At 40.8% G+C, this 23,587-nt stretch overlaps 1 protein-coding gene across 2 annotated transcripts in view; it reads right to left on the bottom strand.

Moving 5' to 3' along the window:
* The window catches only part of Cdh6 (cadherin 6), a 139,014-nt gene extending 120,262 nt beyond the window's left edge, over nt 1-18,752 (bottom strand). The window contains exons 1-2 of one of the 2 annotated variants that reach the window (XM_031360400.1): nt 18,263-18,752; nt 17,817-17,979 (exon numbers count right to left, since the gene is read on the bottom strand). The gene's annotated coding sequence lies outside the window, so the exon portion shown is untranslated. Of the gene's footprint in view, nt 1-17,816; nt 18,037-18,262 lie in introns of those variants that run through there. The other variant, XM_031360401.1, reaches the window with a different exon arrangement.
* Nucleotides 18,753-23,587: the final 4,835 nt, after the last annotated feature.

Consider the following 23,587-nt stretch of genomic DNA (forward strand, 5'->3'; position numbering starts at 1 on the left):
AAAAAAAAAAAAAAAAAAAAGCGTGGTGGTGTACTCCAGTGAGTGGAATACTTTTAAAAGCCTGAAAGATGATTTTAAAATGCCCCACACTGATTGGTTGATGGGAAAATTGGAAAAAACTAATGGTAACAATGGTAGCAAATAAACAGCTAACTTTGGGGTAGGGGTGTTTCTTAGATGCTAGGCGGGGTAGGGGTGTTTCTTAGATGCTAGGCACAATCATAAATTTGTGTGTGTGTGTGTGTGTGTGTGTGTGTGTGTGTGTGCGTGCACATGTGTATATAACCATGTACATGTATACATGTTTGTGTGCATGTGCATATCCATGTGTGTTCATGTGCTGGCCAGGATTCATTTTGTGTTTTCCTCAATAGCCCTTATTCTTTTTTTGTTTGTTTGTTTTTTGTTTTGTTTGTTTTGTTTTTTTGAGACAGGGTTTCTCTGTGTAGCCCTGGCTGACCTGGAACTCACTCTGTAGACTAGGCTGGCCTTGAACTCAGAAATCCGCCTGCCTCTGTCTCCCAAGAGCTGGGATTAAAGGTATGCGCCACCACTGCCCAGCCTAGCCCTTATTCTTGAGAGAGGGAGGGTGTTTCATCAAACCTGGGCTAGCCAATTTGGTTAGACTGGTTTATCAGCAAGCCTTTGGTATTCCCTGCCCTTCCTTTCCCAGCATGGGTTTACAGGGTTTTTACATGGTTTCTGAGGATACGACCTCAGATCCTCCTGCTTTTCTCATTCGTCAAACTAAAATCCTTTCTGACATTATCTTAGTTATCCCTCATAATATAGAGTACCTATCTCCAGGGTGGTTATCCCTCACAATATAGAGTACCTAGCTACAGTGTCGTAAGAGTCCCTCTGGGACTTGCTTTGTCACACAAAGTACTATGATAAAGATGGCCCCCTCTCCATCTCCAGATGCCATGAACAGCTAGCTCATCTTTTGGATCTGTTGATGGACATAGTTTCCTAATTCTGCTATAGAATTTACTGAAAAACCCAAACCCAAAACATTTTGTTTTAACTACGTTTGCACAGAGGAAAACTCACCTTGTTGCAGAGGAACCTAAGGAGTTGCAGAGGCTCTAAGGAATTCAAATAAGAACAAGAATTTCTTTTTCAGTTTCACTCATCTGGAGAACACCCTTTCGTGTGGCATACATTACATCCGCATAAACACATTTGCTAAAAGCTACTCAAGAATTCTACCTCTGCCAGGAATTACCCAGTACAAAAAGGGCAGAACTCAGAGCCCTTCTGTTTTATACTTAGTAATTATTTCTCATAGTGTTTTGACTTAGATTCAGACAAACATCTACATTTCAACTCATTTGTCTTTCAAATAAAGCCCCAAAGGGTTAAAAAAAAAGAGCCTCCTTAAGATGGATTTGGGATATTTATAGTATGAGAAAAAAGAATACTGTTTGCTGGTGCTATTTTTAAAGGACACCTTTTTAGAGTTTCTCAAAGCTTCAGTGGTCAGGACTGAGCTCAAGGCAAAAACACTGCTTAAGAAAACCCCACAGAACATGCTAGAAAAAGCTGAAGCTGAGGCTCAAGCCTCAGAGAGAAGAACGTGCTCGCATGGCTGGATGTCCTTTGAATCTCTTTAGGTTATTTTCTAGATGAGACTATGAGAGCAAACTGAAATTATATTTCCCTTCCAGCTAGTTAAGCCTCGAATCCCTAGATGAAAAAACAATGTTTTCTTTTTGGACAGTGATGTATTTCTAGTCAGTCTATTCCCAAAACAAACAGAGCAAAAACCCATTTCAGGCACCGACTAAAATAAAAGATAGAAGCAGAGATCACTCAAGTGGTGAAGTGTTGCTATAAATTGCCATTTTGCAGGTAACTGTCACTCATGGAAAAGGGTAGGTGGGCCAGCTCTTCCTTACCTCTGAAGCTGTGGTCTGTCAAACCTATGCCATCGAATCCCCCACTTGCCTAATATTTGTATTTCACACACAGCAACACGGACTCTGACTGAACTGTGGTGGACTGATTAGCTTGGCTACCTAGCAGTCCCTTTTCACCTCTTCTTCCTTGCTAATAGAATATTAGTTTTATTCAAGTGTGCTCTTTCGATACACACAGACACATGGACATACACACACAGACATACACACAGACACACACACACAGACACACCTCATAGGGAACTTTATCACAAATGTAGAATCTTTAGTTCAGAAGCCAAATAGCACCTAGAAAAATCTCAGAAATTATTACTGTATTGGAGAGTTGTCGGCACGTGACCTGAGTTCGTTCAATAGAACCAAGGGGCATTACCCTTAATCTTTAATTGTGAAATGTCTCTCTTCCCCCACTCCCTTCGGCTAGGCAGGAAGAAGGAAGCTTATAACCTCAGTTGCCAGCGGCAAACATTTTAAACTCTGAAGGAAATCACTGGATGGATGACTTTGATGTTGTGCGGAGCAGGAGGATATGGACAGAGTGACCCTGGGCTGTTCCTTCTGTCACTCATCTTGGAGCCAACTTCACTAGGACTTTCTTGTGTAAAATCATAATTTAGCTTATTCCTGAGTTTGAGACAAGGTTTTCTCTTCTCGGGACCCACAGCATCCTAATACACAGATTGAAAGCACCAAGCCTGAAGGGACTGGGACACAAGTTAGTCCTGTTTTCTGAGGCCTTACCTGTGAATAGTGTCACATACTGGCTTCCTCTTTACTTCTACTAACTTAGTCACTTCCAAACTTCCTTTAATTTCTGCATTTATCTGACATTGGGAGGTCAGGTATGGGAGGAGAGTTCACTAAACCAGTTTAGATTCCTTGTGCTAATGGATAATATTACTGATTGAAAATGCCACTTACAGAAAGGTGCACCTGGAAAAAACCAACACCGGGACTGGCTGTCCCAAGGTCTCTGCACCAAAGTTTCTATGCCCTTTTCTTGAAAGTTACAATTTACCATAGTTGTCTGATGCAAATGAAATCTTTGTTTGAAGGAAATATAGTACCTAATTTAGTCTAGGAAATCTACAGATACAAAATAAAACTAATTTCTCTGCTTATTTAAAATTGTGTACCTTTGCCTTCAGGTTGATGGATAGCACATTTAACAGAAGGATAAAGGAACACCACCCAAATCTCATTCATTTCATCTCATAACCTTATGAAATATTTGCTATGCCAAGATGGAGCAGGGCTGAGCTGTGTATTCGGTGCCAAGCAGTATTCATGAGGGTCCTATTCTATGTACTGACTTCCACTTAAGGAATGAAACAGGACTACATAATCAGTCAAGTTTGATTGGATGTCTTTTGCACAGCTCCATTCAAGGTTACAGCAAAGCCATGCAGGATCTGGTATTTGACCTCTTATGGTAACTGAAGAAATGCTTACCAGGTGGGAACTGGAAGGAAAAATGATCATGCTCATAAAACACATACATAAGAGTCTTCCACAGATGCTTTTGTAGATTTGCTTTGATGTATGGCTGTGAGTAGCTAATAAACCAAAAGATAACCAAGGTTTATCATACTAGTCTGTGCCTATGAGGGAAAAAAAAAACATATTGCCAGTCTCCAACGGGAGCACAGAAATAAAGAACGAAACAATTTTACACCTTGGGGTAGACTTACTAAAGAAATAACTTTCAGATAAGATGTTCAATTATTCTGCTAGCAGATGGTTCAGTTAGGGTATGTAACTGTTTTTCAGATATTTGGTCAAAGGCAACAAGATCATATCAGGAAAGAGGGAGAAAGAGAGCTGGTGCAGAGAGATAGAGGAAAGGAGGGAAGAATGAACAGAGGGAGAACGAGAGGGAGGAAGAGAGGGAGGGACAGATGGAGGGAGAGAGGGAAAGAGGGAGGGAGAGGAGGAGATTACCCTCCGATGAGTGCCTCTGTGGACAGCTCAGAAGACTGGCACCGATCAGCCTCTCAATCCATCTGAAGGAAATCAGATTACTAGAAAAGAAGCTAACATCCAACATGAATAATGTAAAAGTGTATAAATGTAGCCCAAAGTTCCATAATGAGCAGTTCCCATTTGTTCTTTCAACCAACATTTAATGAATTCTTGCTGTTTGTCAAAAGCACTGCTAGATTTTAAGAGCTAGAAATATGACTTGGTGGCCTTGTTCTCAAGGTGAGACAGACAGGCCTGCGGAGGCTCCTGAAGAGGGGGCAGCTGCACTGAGGAAGGATAGACAATGAAGAGAAAAAGCAGAGTAGAGCGAAATGGAAGTGTGGAGGGGAGGAAAAGGTCGGAGAAGAAATAGACTCACGACCTTTCCCCTGGTGAGAAATCCAACCAAATGAAGATGAGCGAGGGCACCGAGGAGTCAGCAGCTAAGATTTCCGCACCAGTGTATGCTGGGTAACTTGCACCAGTGCATGCTGGGTGAACATGCACTGAGTTTGTGCTCAGCATATTCAACTCCACACTTTGCAATGGTCATCCAGATCTATTTCATGACTAAAAGACCCAATTCAAGCCAGGCGTGATGGCCCATGTTGAAATCCCAGCACTCAAGAGGCCAAGGCAGGGGGATGATGATGAGTTCAAGACTAGCATGGGCTACATATTAGTACTGGATCAGCCTTTGTACAAAATGAGACTGTTTCCACCATATGTGACTCCAAAAGGCAAAGTGATCCATTTACTTCCTACATAATTTCTGTCTATTTATTACACAAGTTTCCCAAAAGACTTTTAAGTCATATTAAAGACTAAATATCTACTGAAACCAACCAAATGTCAAAGCATATGGTGCCACCACCATTTGTATAAAAAGTTTATTAAATAGTTATTGAATTGAATAGAAATATAATTATCATGAATTTTCAGTTTCATCTAGTTTTTTTGTGTAAAATAATTTCTTGATAAAATGTATTTCTCTTTTTATGGAAAAATCATTTATTGGAGAAATGGTAGAGATTAGAGAAAGACCATGAAAATATTCTGAGACATACTGTCAAAAACCTAAAACCATATAGTGTTCTCAGCGATGAGGATGGATGTGATGCTATTTTTGGAGCTGGGCAGGATGTCAAAAGACAAACTTGAAAACAAATAGAAGCAGTGCTAATCACAATGTTACTCAAGGCTGGTTGCATATTCCTGTGGGATGTAAACGTAGAGAGAATAGACAACATAACCCATACCATCCGAGGCTTTCCATGGACAGCACATACCGTTGACCTTACATAGAGAGTGAGGAAAAAAACCCATTTCCCCAACATGAGAACTTCGAGAACTGAGCAGAGAGGCTCTCGGTAAATATTATGGAATGAATTAACTAATAAATGATGAATCTGAACCTTCCAAATGCTCTTGCCTGCTTTCCCTTGGGAACAACAATAAGTAATTAAAAGATTGATTCAAATTAAACTGAAGAGCTGGGCCTACAGTAAAAAGGGCCTTTGTGAGGCTGAAATAGGTTGATTTGGGTTGTGATGACTTGGCCTAACTTCCTAGAGTGCAGACCAGTCAACTGACTGAAGGATGGGCAGAAGGGAGGAAGGGTTTTTTGTTGTTGTTTATTTTGTTTTTTACTGTTTTTGAGTCTTCTCTCTCTCTCTCTCTCTCTCTCTCTGTGTGTGTGTGTGTGTGTGTGTGTGTATGTGTGTGCATGTATAACCCATATGGCTTTTACACATGTGAATCTATCTACCTATGTTTATCACTATCACCTACCATTAATCTAGTCTATTATACACCCACTCATTATTTGACTACATATGCACATACATATTCTTGCAGACTAAGCACAATGGGTGAAATCGTGTACAGTTAAAATAGCCCAGGATATAACTTTCACCTCGTAAGTACTAGCAGTGGGACTCAGGAGCAAAGCACAAAAGCACTTTCCTCCAGGTTTCTCTTGTAAGCCACGAAGCCTGACAGTATCTACCTCAGAGTCTTGAGTTTGTTCTTTAGAATGATCTTTTAGAGTGTTAGTGCTCTCTGAGTGATAGCTTTTGCTTATTATATACTTTGCTCCTTCCAGTTATCTTTCTCTTCAGAAGCAAAACAGAGGGTCATTTCAATGAGAGGCAAAGAGTCATGTCCTAACCAAGTAAGCAGATGTTTTAGTTATTTGCGGGGGGGAAAAATAGTCTACCTGTGGACACTAAAACTGTAAAGGTAAATATTCTTAGTAAGACACCTTTTACATTGTCTTATTTCTCAAATACATACTTATGTATTAAAAGCATAAACTTAGAAATATGTCCTGTTTCTAAACACAAGTTAAGAATTAAAAAAAAAAAATCAGAATGACAGACTCTTAGAATCTGCTTAGGAAAGTATAAACTGTTAATCAGGCTTCAGGCAACAACACTTAATACCAACTTTAATAAGAAGTCTGCTAAGAGGAAGAAGACGGTCAGGTCAGGTGGCTTCATTCTGAAGACTGGGCAGCTTGTTAACCTCAGGCTCTGTGGCTCTCAAGATACCATTGACGGAGTGTCCTTTGAAATAGACTCTCTTAAAGAGGGGTCTGTTATTAAAAATTAAGTCATCAGTACAGGCTCTAAAAATTACATTTCCCCTAGTATCAATGAGATTTAACGAAAGTAAATCAGAATTTTCTTGTAGCTTGCAAGTGAAATTTACCCAGCAAGCATTTCCTGAGCCCTTACTCTGTGCTCCTTTCCTAGTGCTGCACTGGTCCTAAAATTCTGATCCCTTGACTGCAAGGCGATAGTTTAAAACCATTTTCTCATATCCCCCTAACCTAGATCTATCTATTCCATAAAGCATCTCCTATTTGTAACAGGAGGGCTTTGGTTGTGGAAAGAGTCAAATAATGAATTTTCCCAAACCTCTCAGCTGAGTATCATTCTTAGGAACACTTGTCAATCAGGTGAAACTTAAATTGGAAAGTATTTGACAAGTAGAGCATCTATCTCCTTAGCACGTGGAGCCTCCTGGCTGCTTCTCTGAATTGTTGAGTTTCTCACAGTCCAAAATTTCACTCCTGGTTTTAAAGCACTTTTTCAGAACATCATGGATGTTAGCACACGTTTCTTAATTATTAAGCAGGGAAGCTTTGCCACTTGTCTTCTGTGACTGGTATTTCTAGTCAACCATGATGGAAAGGTCATCCCGTAGAGAAAGAAGGAGAAAGCAAGCCATTTAAAAATCTCATTTTAGTGTAGTGACAAATAGGGAAGCAGACATAAGATCTATGCTTGCTCAGAGCATCAGGGTGCAAACTCACCTTTGGCTCTAGAGTGCTCAGTTAATTTCCTTCTACCTCTCAACAGTGTACTTCTCTTTCTGTCCACCACATTTAACTCTTTCATTAGCTCGTATTAAATTTAGTTGCTTGAGAGCACTTTATTTTCCTATGCTGCTCTAAACTATGTATTTTAAATAAAGCCACTGTCCATTTAGTATGCTCTTTGGGGAGAAAGTGGTAATTTTGGTCATCAGCATCCATGTTACATACTGCCCAGTCCTCTTGTGTAGCCGTATGTGGAATGATTTCATTATTTTTCAGGACATAAATTCAATTTAAATTTAAATTCAATTCAAAATCGGGGGGGGGATTTTTTATTGGTTTGTTTTATAAACTACAGTGCTCCTTTTAAAGATATTTTGGAGTATACTATCAACAATTGATACCCACTGGCAAAAGAAAAACTAGTTTTCTCCAAGGGTTGTCTTGGAGACAGTCCTGGGTGTACTAACCAGACCTGAGGGCAAGCCTCATCTCTGGAGGAAGCTGGCCCCCACAAAACAGATTCAATGGTGTTTTTGTAAACTTTTTGTTCTATTTTGCCTTGTTTGGGCATAATTTTTTGTTATAAGTCTTGTGCTTGTTTGTTTTGAATTTTGTTTTTGTGTCTTTGAAGAGTTTCTTTGCTTGTGTTTTTTTTTTTTTTTTTTTTTTTTTTTTTTTTTTCTGTTTGTTTTTGGTTTGCTTTCTAAAGAGAAAGAGCAAGAGCATAAAGATGAAGTTGGTGAATAGAGAGGTGGGGGGTCTGGGAGGAACCAGGGAAGGGGAAAACATGGTTAAGATAAATTCTATAATTTCTTTTGTTTTAATGTAGATCCAGGAGCTGTGTCTGCCAGATTTCCATTTCCTTTCAAAACCAGCCCATGGGTTGGTCAGTATGCCTCCTATGAAGGCCACACTTGCTGCACAGCTGGCATTTTGGTATATGTGGGTGATGGAGTAGAGTGTCTTTCTCCCGAGGGCAGTAAGTAAGTGATCCTACTTCATTTCGGCTGGTTTAATTGGGACCGGCTCCAAACATCTCTTGTTTTGATAAAAAGGAGTGAAGCCAGTGAGTGAAGCTGGCTGCATCGGTGTATCAAAAGGCTCCCTTGTAGAATTAATTCTTTATGAAACACTGGCAAAATCCCAACTAGGTACTTTTAAGCAAGTAGTCTAATTTGAGAATAATTGCTAGGAGATACAGTAGCTTGATGTGGCCCGCATTAGGGTTCATCAGCGGCATAGTAGTCATGGTGAGCTCTGTCTTCTTGCATTGGTGATTTCTTAGTCTGACCACACACTGCCCTGATCGGTGTTAAATTAGTCCATGTTGCTAAGGAGAACTCAGAACATTTCATTTGAATGTGAAATTGAGCAGTTTCAAACATTCTACAAGATGGGTGATAGATTAATAAAATTCTTCTTTAGTCCTGTGGTTAAAAGCATGATACACTAGCTTTCATGGATGAAAGCTATATTATGCCCTGGAGGGCCGTCAGTTTTTAAAGTAAAAATGCATACATTAAAATACAACTCAACACTTTAGAGATTTTTTTTTTGTTTGTCCACAAGTATATGAAGCTTGTTTCATGGAAAAAAAAAAAAAGACATCTCTTTTATTATGTATTTGGTTAAGATGAGCTGTGTTTGCTCTTGCGAATCAGATTAGACATAAATTTAAAACTTGTCATTGCTTGCTGAATAATCCATTATACAATCAAGTGGGAAAAATTAATTGTTTGTGACACATTCTAGCCATCCGCTTGGAAAATCATATTTTTAGAGGACATGTTAATATAGCCAAAGATTACTTTGGTTTTAAATATTAGAATTAATATCTATAGGGTTTTTTTCAGTACTAGAGACTGAATCTAGAGTTTTTGTTCACGCTAGACAAGAGCTCTCACACTGAGCTATATCTCCATGTATGCTGTAATTATAGGACCTGAGGATACCTGTTAGTTCAATGGTCTTGTATAGTTCGTCTTCTTGTCTCTTCTATAATTACAAGTGGTTTTTATTTTTTTGCTCATCTATATAAGAAGGAAGTGAACGAGGCTTCATTTTTCAATATGAAGACACTCATTATACAACCCATTGGTCATAAGGCTTTTGGATTTCATGGGACATTAACAGTTTTATTTTTTAAAAGGGGGAAGAGTTGACATTGAGTTGCTTGCCAGATTTTAATCTTGCCAAGGCAAAACCTAGCATAATTTATCCATACATACACTTTCATGAAAGAACTGACATTTTAACTTCAAGGGAAGGTCATTGTATGAGTTTTTAAAATAGAATAACTGGAGGTTTATGAAATACAGGAAAGGTTGCCATTATTTTTCATATCTGATCACTAAGCAGTAAATTTACTTTTTGAAAGATGAACACTTGATTTTGAATATCTGGAAGAGTCATTTATCTGGATAAGGATCATTCAAAACTGCCATCAGGCTGTTACAAATAAACCGAGTCTCACAGCACATCAGTGGCACCCAAACGCAGAACCAAACTTTGAAGGACATATTAAAAATTTTTTTTCTTGGCAATAGGAGTTTGAAAAAAAATGTAGAAACACAAAAATCTTATTTTTATCAGTAAGTTGTTATGCCTGCACCTCTGCGGAACACAGACATCAACAGATGTGGTTCCTCTTTTTTAATGCCAGAATTAAGTAGAAATGACAAGGAGAAATGCCACCCAGTGACTAGAAATCAAGCTACAAAAGGTCCAGATTAAAGAACAAAATGAATGTGGTCCATGAGCTGATAAGCCCCTTCCACTCCCTGGTTATCAGTTATCTTCTGTGTAAATGGCCTGCATGGGATGCAGCCTGTAAGCTTCTTCTCATGCCTCACACCATCTGATTATGTATCTAGTTACCAAACCTGCTTCAGAGGCTGAGGTGTACTACATGACTTTTTAAAAGTTGCAATCGAGAGAACAGAGAGTAATGGTGACCCACCCATGTCAATCACAGGCAACGACCATGTTGCTATGGGAGCTTCTTCTTCCCACTCTCACTATTTTCTTTTCCCTTTGCTATTTGTGGATTTTTTATGTATGTGTATGCATAGGAAATGTTACTCTGAAAGGAATCGGTTTCGAGCCAGACACTGCGGTGCATGCCGTCTGTGATTCCATCACTTGGGAGGTAGGGATAGGTGAGGAGTTCGATGCAATCCTCAGAAGCCTGAGGATTTTGAGTCCAGCCTGGGCTACAGAAGACCCTGCTTTTTTTGTTTCTTTGTTTCTTTTTAAGTCATTGAGAGCAAATGCTATATAGTGATAGTTATAAAGTAACAAAATCATGGTTATAAAAGAAGCAAATAACTTCCTTTACTTATCACATAGGGAAGGATCTAACTCTATCCTTTAAGTATGTGTACATGTGGAGTGTAGCGGTCAACCTTGGATGTCATCCCTCAGACATCACCCATCTTGTTTTTCCAGACCCCGTGTCCCAGTGCTGGGATCTCTGGCTCTCTGATCACATTTGGTTAGCTGGCTAGTGAAATACCAGGATCTACTGTTTGCTCCCTAATGTTGGGACCACAGACCTGACCACACACAGCTGTTTACGTGAGTTCTGAAGACTGAACTGAAGTCCTCATGGGCTCACAGTAAGTGCTTTCTCCACCAAGTGACTATCCCAACCCCGATAAAATCTCTCTTACTCAGCTGGAGTTAGCATCCCAGTTGCCTTGGGATGTTATCATCATGATATGGGACTGATGTGGTTAAGTACTAGGAGGCGGGGCAGTTCGTTCCCATCAGTGAAATGAATGGTTTGCAAGTTTAGCTACTTTCTCAATGTGCTTCCTCCATCAGTGGTGCTGTCTCTGGTGGCAGGAGGAGGTCATTATGTTCAGACAAATAGTCCACCTATGCTTCTTTTTCTACCATTTATAAACTCTCAATGCGTGGTTACAAATGCAATCTAAAAATTGAGTAACCTAGAAACATCTTCCTTAGCCTTATATCTTGCCTTGCTCTGGTCAAAATAATCAAACCATTCCCATGCCCTCTGCTGTTCGGTATTTCTCAGAGAGAGTCACACTTTAAACTTTAAGACATCACAACTATTTGCTAACAGCACATTCATTAAGTGCTTGGCTCCAAAGGGAAATTCCCTGGAAATTCAAACTAAAAAAGGGCTGAGTAAAGCCTTTTTAAAAGGAAAACAAGTATTAGAGTTCCCTCTTGACTTACTGTGGGGTTTTTATAATGCAAAATGCACAAAACCCAGGGAGATGTGTCAGTGGTAGGCCTAGCCTGGTATGTATGAGACTCTAGGTTTAAACCTCACACTACCAAAAGACCCCTACCCCCAACTATATTTTAGCAAGGCACACTGGCTCATGCCTGTAATCCTAGTACAAGATAGGACGAGTTAGAAGGGTTGCTGTAAAATGGGAAGCCGTCCTGGGCTATGAGTTCCAGTATAACCTGGGCTACAGAACGACATCCTGTCTCAAAAAGCCCAAGAAGCCAAACAAAAGAAACTAAAGTAAAATGATTAGGACATGGCATAACATTATAGAAAAGTCCATTAAAGTTTAATTTATTAGTACTATTATTTGGACATACACAAATTCTGAACGTAACAGCCAAAGAGATGGATCAACAATTAAGAGCATTCATGTTACGGCAGAGAGCCCAAGTTCAGACTCCATGGCAGCTCACAATCATCTGTAACTCCAGTTCCAGAAATTTTGATGCCTTTATTTGACCTCTGTATGCACCAGGCATGTATGTGTTATACAGGCATACAAGCAGGCAAGACCATTCAGATACATAAAATAAATAAATAAATATTCTGAATCTCATTCCTCCCCTCCCCCACCCTGGTCTGTGTGGATGTGTGTTTGTGTGTGTGTGTGTTTAAATCCCATGCTCTTTATGTATAAATAAAAATACTTTAGGGTTAAAAGTTCTCTGTAACAAGTGTGGAGGTGTTCTGGGGTGCCACCTTAGTAGGTAGGTTTTTTTATTCACTTTACCATATCCAATGGGTAATGAGTAAGATGTTTTGTCTGAATCACTATTTTATACTTGGGTTGCAGGCCTCCAAAGAGTACAGAATCATCTGTTTGGCTTTTAGGACAATAAAGAGAAGAGAAGGAAAAGGATTGTTGGTATTTAAAGTACTAAGAAAACACTTTCATGATTCTGATGAATTTCTGACCACATTGAAATACTCACTGGGTTAATTTATAACTAAGGCATGATTATCTCCTTTAGGTGGTAATTTTTTTAGAGGTTGATTTTCAGGTTTGCATTCCACACTAGAGGCCAGCAGTGTGGGTGAACATGCTAAGGGCACCATCATGCTTAAAGCACTTGGCTTATGAAGAAAAAATAGATCCAATGTAGAAAGGCATGCTTTGTTCTTTGTTGATGCTTGTATTTCATTGTACACAAAATTTATCTCTTTGTATGTCACTGACTTGGCTATGTCCTTAGCTTAACTTTTGTTTTTAATCTTCATTTTTCATTCCTGTAACTTATTAGGATTATTGAAAGTCTTTTGTTGGACCTGCTTACTTAGGGAATTATAGAAAGACACCGCACTCTCAAGTGATGAGCTGCGAAGATAAATTAGGTCTCACGGCATCTTCAAAAATTGTTCTCTTCCACAAGAACACTGCCTATCTACTTGGAGAAACATTTGACCTATGCTGTCAAATACTGAAAATCATATTTAATAGTAACATCCTAACTTTAATTAAACTCTCCTCATACCTCTCAGTAAGGTGGTGTGACTGCTAGAGAAGCTTGTCACTCAACAGTTTTCATGTCAAGATATTGATGAAACAAAGTGGAATGATTTCTAGAAATCCATGTGGATGGGAGATGAGGCCCACTGCACACACATCCACCAATCAAGATGTTCTGATGATAATTAAAACCCCAGGTGTTTTTGCTGGAAGTCTTGGAACTTTCCTTAATAGTCTAGTCTTGAACAACTAAACTACTCACTGAAGTTGCTTCCCTTGGGCCAAACTGTTTTTGGCTTAGGCTACCTGACTGTTTCCCAACTAGTAAAGGGATGATTCTTTTGAAGGATTACTTGCCCTTTCTTACGTTCCTCTTGTTCCTGCCTTGTGGTTGATGGTATCCTAAAGGCTATATTCAATTAGTTAGGGAAAATCCAAGGTTTCTCAAAGGACTGCTTTGAAAATCGGAACCTTTGCCCTAGAGAGGAATTTTAAAAACTACAGGCAAATGAATTTTTTATAAGCGCAAGGTTAAACCATTACTGTTTATACCAAAAAATGTGCCAAAATCTCTCATTTATCTTAAAATTAAGATGGAAATCCCAGTGGGAATATGAAGATAAAACAAGATCAACTCAACATTTCTGGATCTCTAGAATTCTTCCTTAGTATGTAGTACATTTTCACAACTGAATGTTCTCTCTCTCTCTCTCTCTCTCTCTCTCCCCCCTTCCTCTTCTCTCCTGTGTACATACATGTTTAACTTTCTTTTAAAGTTCTCTTATTTCTTTTACAGTTCTCTTATTTCCATAATGTACTTGAGTCTTTGTATTAAAGAAACATTATTCAGTGAAGTGAAGCCACAGACGTTTGATTTTCTACATTCTCGCCTTTCTGTGAAGCAAATGAGGTAGGCTCAGTAGACACTGGCTAGCCTCAGACAGGATGAAAAATGCAATTCCGACTGAGTCTTTGCTTGTGACTTTCACAAATGAGACCCTGATTCTGATGGACCCCCAATGAATGGCTGTGGTGACTAAGCAAGGACAAGGGCACTGGCTTCGGCAGGGTGTTATCTCATTTGCAACACATTTCAAACTTCGGAACAGATTTTTAAATTGGAAGTTGCAAGCTGGAGATTGGCAGCAGAAAAGGCTGATTCACCTTCCGGAACTTATCTTGCTCCAAGTTCCAGGAGGAGCTTTTAAAGATGGAGGTTATCTAGGACTGGAGAGATGGCTCAGTTGGTAAAGGCACTTTCTGCCAAGTCTAAGGACTTGTGTTTGATCCCTAAAACATATCGGGGAAGTAGAGAACCTACTCCTGCAAGCAGTCTGAGTTCCGCACAGGTGCCATGCCATATGCTCATGTGTGTATACCTGTACACACATGTATAACACAAACACAACACCCACACCCACACAGATACATGCATGGACACATACAGCACACATTTACACAAACACACACACAGGCACAATTAAAAGAAAATAAATGTAACAAAATTTTTTTCAGAAGAGGTCACCCAAAGGGTGTTGTTATGCATCATATAGAAAACTTACAACACATAATGATCAGATCAAGGCACATGCACATCTTAACTGCTTTGGAACTTACACTTCTTTGAATGGGAATGTTTTACTGTTTAGATTCCTCTATTTCAACACAAGGCCTGCATGTTTATGGGTCCTTAAAACAGTTATTGGTATTTCTTTTCTCCAAACATTTCCTTGGTAATGAGAATTCTTTAGTGGTTGGAGTTGTAACTCTAAGCTCATTCTTATTAGTTGGTAAGATGGTATTTAGGAATTAGAGCCTTGGCAAGGTTCTAGGAGAACAGACAGGAAAACCTTGTATAATTTTGATAGTGGTAGATTCATGATTAATTGGCCATTCCTTTGATTTGAAACTGCATGTAGACTTTTGAATAACCAACAGTCTACATACTTAGAAAATTATGAAAATATCTCAGAAGTCCCTTCAATGAGAGGAACTATAGAAATGGCAGCCAATGGCTTTGATCTGATACACATATGAAAGTTCTGCAAGGATAATGCTAACTTGTCTATGAAGAAAAAGCAGTTGGGCTCTAATTATCATAGCAAAATCTGTGTTGCAATTGAACTGCATGACGGAGGACTGGAGTGGTCTCTCCACACTAAACAAGAAAGTAGAGGCACCTGGAAAGATGCAGTCTTAATAATACATTGTCATCTGCAAATGCAAAGCAGGTAGAGCCAGAAAAGAAGCCCACACAAGACTTCCCAGGGGAGGTGGATGCTCGCCACAGTTTATCTCTGTTTTGATCCCGTGATGGGGCACTCACCCAATTACTGCTAATTAGACATGCAGAAGTCATTGTTCTAACTTGTTGCTGCAGTAAAGAAGGGGCCTGTGATCCCCCCCAATGTGCTTTCTAGAAATGTCAGCTGTTTGCCAGTGTCTCTGGCATTCTGCACAGGGCAGTCTTGTTCCTGAGAGAAGAGAATTGCTTCACATCAAGTTTTTCCTTGCAAAGCTGGTAGAAGTGGTGGATGGAGGACGTGAGACATGGTTTTATTATTATTATTATTATTATTATTATTATTATTATTATTATTATTATTTTAATTTTTTTGGTAGTAGACAACCTGATAGAAAACGCTCTTGTTCCAGATATCATCTTTGCAGAGTTAGCACTGAAAAATGTAATTGCAATAAATTGGTGTAAAAGCCTACTAGTAGAAAGACTGGAAGTCACCCCTGGAGACACTAGCCTGTCAATTCCTCCTAGTGGCAGCAAAAGATGATTGTGGACAAATATGGCGGAGTCCCATCATTGGGCTGCATTCTTCTCTCAGCAATGTCCTGTTACCATATATCTCTCTGAAGAGACTGATTACTTCCTCTGCTTCCAAAGTGAGGCACAAACCACAGAGCCCGGTGAGAAGGGGTCTACCTTTTATTTCACTTCATTGATTAGAATACACGCAAGAGAAAAGGGAGAGGGTGAGACACAGTTGTTCTCTGTTGGATTTCTTTTAAGTTTCTGAGCTCTGCATAAAAAATAATGGCCTCTGGTGTACCCTTTGCCCTCTCCATGACGTCATGAAGCTATCTGGTTTAGCATATCACCTTGCTGGTCGAGACTGGTTTTCGGATTCTCCAGAACACCAAACACAGAGTCACGTAAGTGCTCATACACAAAGGACTATGCTCGAACTAAACTGGGAGGAGTGTTTGTCATCCTCTCCTCTGCCCTCCCTGCCCCCCCAAGCAGAAAGAATCCCAAGGATTTTCCCTTTTCAGGTAAAACTATCAGCAAGAACAGAAAGAAAATAAGCCAGCTTTGGCCCACATTCACATGGCTGTTACTCATTCTCTGAGGAGTTGTGCATTAACTGGCCACATCTCTGGCTCCCTTAGAATCACAGGGAGGAGTTTGCAACCCCTGGGATAATTAAGCACCAGGAAAGCTCACAATTAGCATCTTCTCCCCAACACAGAAGTACACCCCAGACACACTGTTAGAGGAAATAGCTTTTCTGGTTCGCACTGTGTGAGTTCAGTAAGTGAAAGTGAAGAGACACAGACCGATAGAGCTTACAGTGACTATCATAAAAAAAAAAGTGTCTTCATAGGAAAAAAATGAGTGGGAGAGAGAAATGTGTGAATGTTCCACGTGATTAAACTTCTTGGTTTTTGAATGTTCTCAGTAGTAGTTAAGTTAGGCAACCAGCCTCTTGCATACCAAGACCCTCAAATAACTTCCCATAAAATATGGATTTTATTGCAGCAGTGACAACATTTCTCAGTACCACATTGACCTCGCCAGCATCTCCCATTTCGAGATGGACCGTAACTCTTGGCAGGCGAATAACTACGGAGGAAGTGACCCCAGCTCTGCGGCATTATAGGATGCTGCAACCACCCGCCTTCATTAAATTCCACACAAATGCCTTGGGGACTCCACTCTTGCATCTGACACCTCACATCAGACGCACCAGATCTGCTCTCCAGTCTGAGGAAGGCATTTTCCCTCAGATGTGCGTGTGTGTGTGTGTGTGTGTGTGTGTGTGTGTGTAGCCTTGGAAGAGCACCAGCGAGCGGCGTCTTCCACATGACTTTTCCCTGGACAGTGTGCTCCATTTTCAAAGTCCAGTGTCGGACTTGTCTTGCAACCTAAGCATTTCTGCCCTATAGAAGCCTGAAGGCATTGCTAGGAACATGCGAGATAACAGTTTTCTTTAGCTCGTTCTCTCGGCCAAACCATCTCTATAAGTTTGCCTTACTGGGAGCATTCCAGAGTTTTCCGACTACCTACATTAATTTCTGCGTTACTCTCAAAGCCAAAAAAACCCGCTAATTCAGCCCAAGCAGTCACCACACAGACCCTTGTATTGTTGGGTAGGTGGAAATCAATCAAGCCCCAAACGGCTCCACCGCTCTTGCACTCACTAGCGCCCTTGGTAATTGACTAGCCAACTTTGCAAAGCTAGGGCTCGACTGGCCGCCTCTGCCAGCCCCGCGGAGAGGATGTCGGCAGCTTTCTCTCGTCCGCGCTGTTCCCTGCCACCCCCTGCAGACCCCTAGGCGGCTCGGTCTTACCAGGCGGCGGAGGAGAGGCGCCCAGGCTCCCCGGGAAGCGGCGCCGGTCCTGGGCAGGGGCAGCAGCGCCACCAGTGCAACCGGACTCGCGCGCCCGCCCGCCCGCTCCCCAGCTCCCGGCTGAGCATCCCTCCCAACTCCGTGCACCGCACATACCCGGCGCAGAGGACCGCTCTCTTTCTCTGATTGGCTTCTATCAACGCTACGGAATTAAAATAATATCTATGTATAAAGAAGAAAGAGAAGGAAAGGAAGAGAGGAAACGGACGCACAAGCTCCCGCATTGGCCACAGAGACCGAACCCACCTCGGTTTGCCTTCCGGCTCCTGGGGACACCCTGCCACTCGCCCAGGATGCTCCTGCCTCCGCCACGGTCTCCGGCTCTGAGCTTCTTGCTGCTGTGGCTGGAACTGCAGCTCTCGGGATGGGAAGGTTACGGCTCCAGAGAGCTGGCTCTTGTGGGCACACACTGATTTGCAAGTGAATGAAGTGGGAGGGAGCAAAGAGAGGAGGACTTTGTTACAGAGGCCGAGTGCCTGCCCCCGCCCGCCCCCTCCCCTTGACAGAATGACTCCCAGTGTTTGAAGTCCGGAGCAGTTCGCTCTCTGGAACACTCCCGCAGCCCCAGGCTTTCCCTTCCTCTTTTTTTCTTATATATTTTTTAGGGGGGACGGCTTAAGACATACTGAGAACTTGTGTGACTCTATCTGATCTTTCTTTTTAAGCTATCAAAATGCACCGTGTTCAATTACCAGCAGCAGTCGGATGTTCTTTTCTAATAGCCCAGGCAATTAAGATTCCTGGGGACACGACACGGTACCGCGTGGAGCTGTGAGCCAGTTTGGGGAGACAGTACGCACGACCTGCACTCGAATAAAATAACCCCGGTCTTCTGAGGTAACAATACCGACGGCTGTTCTGTATAACATAAACAGACGCGAGAAGACAGATTCATGAATGTCAGTCTTTGCTTCTCTCATTTCAAGAACACTTTCTTTTCCTTGTAGCTTCTGGAGCTCTGGCGCTGTTGCAGAGTGGGTAACCCCAAAGTGCTGTAGCATGAAATGCCCCCGAGTGTAGAAGCGGTTCAAATCCAAACGCCCCAGGCTCATCAATGTCTTCCTGGCTGATCCATCTTTATAAATGAGCAGATACCAGGATACACTGAACTAGCAGTTTAGGGTGTATTTTGATATTTAAGACGTGTTTGATGTTTTCAGATCTTTCTGGGAAGTTACTGAAGCAAGATAACGTCTGTGTTAAACTCCTTCATACACATAGCTGTCTGGATGGGTGTCCTTATACTTGACAAGAAGTGACTTCTTCTATGAAGGGACTAAGCTGCAAAAGTCTTAAATATGTCAAAGCATTGTTAAAGGAGAATCATGACTTTTCTGCATAGGAGACTCAGGCACGTTGCAGTCAAGCACTGTTGGATTAAGAAAATTAAATCTAATTACCACAATGGTTTCACCCCGGGTCAGCCACAGACCCAAGCCAGCTGTTTCTGCATGTTACAAGCTCCCAGCAAGATTTCCATTGCATGGTGCTCTAATGACATTCCAGCCACTTGGCTTCTGAGTGATTTAACTAGCTAGAGGTTGGTCTTCTTCCCAAGAGAGCTCTTACTAGAAAAATCTTTTGTGTCTCTAATAGAAGTTGAGGCATTTTAATGAAGCCCAAATCAAAGCATTTCTTCCAGACAGCCGGTGCTTCAAAGAATTGTAAGTGGAACGGTCTTAGCACAGATGTTCTGCACATGGATGGTGGCAAGATTTGAAAAGGCATCCTTGGGATGAGGAGAAAGATGCCTTCAGTTTGCAGAAAGGAGGCTGAACTTGTCCCCTTCATGTGAACATTTGAACTGCAGTGGAGGAGGGATGGGGAGAGGACAGCTGTTTTACATTCATTCATTCCTCAGGTTATAGACTTCTTAATTTGAAAGATTACCTTGGTATGTCTGTATAGTCCTTTACAGCTCACAAAGTATTCTTATAGGCCATTTGATGGGATTCTTCTGCCAATATGATTTTTTTTATTTTTATTTTTTGCCAGAAAGGACGGAGGATATAGATTGATAAAGGCACAGTAAAGGTTAAGGACTGTGTCTAAGGTAATAAAACTAGGAAGGAATAAGAGGCAAAATACCCAGATATGTATACCCAACCAGGGTATCTACAAAGTATGTGTGCAGATATAATTTACTAACATGTGTGATGATAAATTAATAAAGGAACATGTGCAAATATGTTAAACGAAAACACATTTTATAAGATTGCCTCTAGCAGACAGATGTATAAATTAACTGATTTTATGTTATATGAAGGGTGATAGTGAAGTAGATTTTCTATCCATCGAAGCAGTTAATGTCTCACAAAGGAAAAAAATCTCTTAATTGTTTGTGATGTATTACCCTTCAAACTCCATTAAGTGACACATCAAAGGTGGTTAAACAGCCTCATTTTATTAAGAGTGGACAATCAGCTCCTGAACAGTTTCATGTGGCAGCAGTAAGTGACATGAAGGAGTTTGCAACCCCAGGATATTATTCTAAAAGATTTTATGTGATCCTCGAGACTTCCTACTGACATTTACCACAATGACTATTCATGTTCAATTATGATATCGATAAAAATATCCAGGATTATTTCATCCTTCTTTCAGAGGTAGGGGACTAAGCATTGCTCGTTATTGTTAAGTCCTGTTATAAGTTGCTCTCTGGCACACTGGAACACCTTGGCAAGTCATAGAAGCTAGCTAGTCTGAGGGAGCTGAACAAATGTGGAAATCCTCATCAGCACATGTAATGAGCCCGAGAGTGAGATTCCGCAGGGTCTTTGGAAAGGTCTAGAAGGCCTGCTGGGAAGGCATGGGTACCCTGTTTTTAGGTACTCTCACTCCTTCATGCCTGCTGTTGCTTTGTCTTTCTTCACACCTGTCCCGCCCCCTGCCCCCTTGCCCTTAAATCTGCAAGGCAAAAAGCACCACCCATGGCTACTTCCAGAAGCCTGCCTGTTGGAAAGACTTGGCAAGTTTCTCTTTTTGTCTCCCCTCCCCATATAATTTCTTGAGAATATCTTTGATTGGTCAGGTTCCTCCAAGGAATGGGGTGCTGGGGCTGGGAAAGAAGTAGCTGGTACCTTCACAACTGCTAGCCTGGCTTTTCTAGGATCAAAGAGAATAGGCACACTTAGAGAGTGTCCTTGGATGTGGAGAAGGCTTGCATTTTCAGGCTCCCCATGTTTTCTTTAGTAGGTCGATGACCTTGAAGTAGTTTATCAAGGCCAGGGAAAGCCATTATTTTATATACTGCAGCTGACATTGCATCCCATCTTATTTTAGTAAAGTTTCATAAAAAAAACTAACCTCCTTCAGAGACCATGACTCCTGTGTGTGTGTGTGTGTGTGTGTGTGTGTGTGTGTGTGTGTGTGTGTGTGTGGTGTGTCCTTATGTGTCAGCAGGCCAGAGGTCAATGTCCGGTATCTTCCTCTATTGCTTTCCACTTTATTTACTTTACTGAATGTGAAGCTCAAGGGTTGGCTAGTCTGGCTGGCCAGTGATATCCGAAGACCTGCCTGTTTATGCCCCTCATCGCCGAGATTACTCGTGTGATGCAAGAGTCAGCTTTTACTAGGATTCTAAGGATCTGAAGTCAGGTTCCCATGCATATGCCTCAAGTACTTTACCTACTGACCTGACCCATCTCTTCAGCCTAGGATATTAATTTTGATGAAGAATGATCTACTTTCTCTTAAGTCTGTCCTTAGATGACTTACAGACTATTTCATCCTTGTAATACATGTCAGTCAGTGATCACAAGGGCTGAGCCAATGGCTCAGTGGTTACGAGGAGTACTGATTATTCTTCCAGGGTCTTGCAGGTTTGATTCTTAGCTCCCTTGTGGTGGCTTACAACCATCTGTAACTGCAGTTGCTGGGGAGAGCTGACACTTTCATGTAAAATGTATCCTAAATGTGCTACTGTTAGGAAAAGTATGTTTACTTCGCTTATGACATCATCATTATGGTGGACACTAGTGGGGAGAGTTCACTGAGACACACATGCCCCTCTCCCACACCTGCTTTCTATGTTTGAATGCACACGTACTCACATGTGTCAGTGAAAGCTGGGAACATGATTAAAAGTGTGAGAAGGGACTTTAGTGACTTCTAAGTACTATTGAAGCAAAACAAAAGAGACAGGAACTCTCCGTGGAATTCCCATTTTTTTTTTTTTTTTGTAAGTGCCATAGACATCTCAATATGAGGTCAAACAAATTCACCCAAACTGCATGTGCTGCTATAGATCCTCAGCCCTGGGAGAGTTTCCAACACTGTAGCTAAAGTTGGATCCTCATTGCATTAAGATATTTCTCTTTTGATCATTATATTTGAGTCATTACTATAGGTAGATTACAGTAAGCCCAGAGACTTACAAATGAGATAAATGCATAGCAATAATGTCATTGACCTTCACAAGGTATTTTTAATATTAAGAGCATTTCAGGGCAGATAAAATGGACTTATTTCTTGTTTGATTTTTTTCTGTTTTTCTTTCTTTTTTTTTTAAACTTTTTATTCACTGCCCTGTTGTAGAATATGTATTTGCCTGTTTACATATGTACAACTCAAGTTTGGTAGACTAGTGACCAAATTTGTGCTATATTATAATGAAAGGACAAACTCTTATTTAGGACAGACAGACTTGTAGGAAGAAATTTAATGTGATAGTATGTTCTTTCACATTAATATTGTTTGTAGTGTTTGGGGAAAAATAAAGGGCCTTTGCAATCGCTAGGCAGGAGCCCTGCCTCTGGCTCTCTTAGAACTCTGTAGAGCAGGCTAGTCTCAAACTCAGAAATCTACTTGCCTTTGCCTCCCAAGTGCTAGGATGAAAGGCGTGTGTCACCACTGCCTGGCTTGGTGTGCTCTTTTAAATAAGTAGACTATACCAAAATAAACACAAAATCCCACATTTTCAAAAAAAAAAAATTCTCCTCTCACACCAACCCACCTCCCAATTTTAGAAACACTTGATAGGAAGAATGACAGGCTGAAGTGGGGGAAGACAATATAATAGCATATGTTCAAAAATATTTTGGGATTTTATAGATAGTGAGAACATCAAATTTCACAGCGTATCATGGCTGTCAAAAAGAAGGCAGAGGTGAAGATGAGAGGATGGGGAAGGCATTTTATCTCTAGGTGCAAGTGCTCTGTGTGGAGCGGACCCATCCTCACCTTAGCCGTCCATCCATCTCTGGGTACTATACTTAGATTCCCTTTTGGCCCTAGTTTCTAACTTTCTTCTCACACATGAAGATACTCCTCATGCTCTGGCTAGGCTTCATCATTCACATATTCTGTTTCATCTGCTATTCGTATTTACTCTGAATTATTGAAGTCACAGTGTTTGTTTGTTTTAGTTACCATTTTTTTTTTATCTCTGACGCAAGAGAAAATGCATGGTTGTTTGGTGTTTGTAGGAATGAAAAAGCAAAAATTTAGATGAATGAGAGTAGTAGTGCATGGAAAGTAGAGATGGTTCAGAGTTTATGACCATGCTTATGAGTTAATGGTAGTAAGACTGAAAAAAACAAAAAAGAGGCTTCCTGTCTTTGGAGAACTGTGATAATTAACAAGCTAAGAAAACATGGCATCAAAGTATATTTGGCTGGTCTTTTCTTTTCTTCAGTGACACATAACAAATCCTACCATTGGTATTTTAAAAGTGATCAAATGATGAAAGTGCTTGGTTGATTTTAGCTCAACCTGAAGAAGGACTTTCAGATTCTTAGTGGTTCAAATGGGAGATGCTGGTGACTTTAAGCAGAGATGAGTCCTACCCATGAAGACATTTCATCACATTCTGGATGACCTCTTGTCATGAATGATCTTGCACATTAATATCAAGCATGATGTTAACCAATGTAGATCTAACCCCTCCTTTCTTTCCATACAAGAATACAAGGATCACCCAGGTCAAATCCAATGCAGTTTTTACTAGTGTTAGAGGGACTGGAGATGAATGACTCCCGTTTCTCAATCTTAAACTGCTTCCATTTACTGTTCATTCT

Source organism: Mastomys coucha, unplaced genomic scaffold (assembly GCF_008632895.1).
Source record: "Mastomys coucha isolate ucsf_1 unplaced genomic scaffold, UCSF_Mcou_1 pScaffold8, whole genome shotgun sequence".
NCBI classification, from domain to species: Eukaryota; Metazoa; Chordata; class Mammalia; order Rodentia; family Muridae; genus Mastomys; species Mastomys coucha.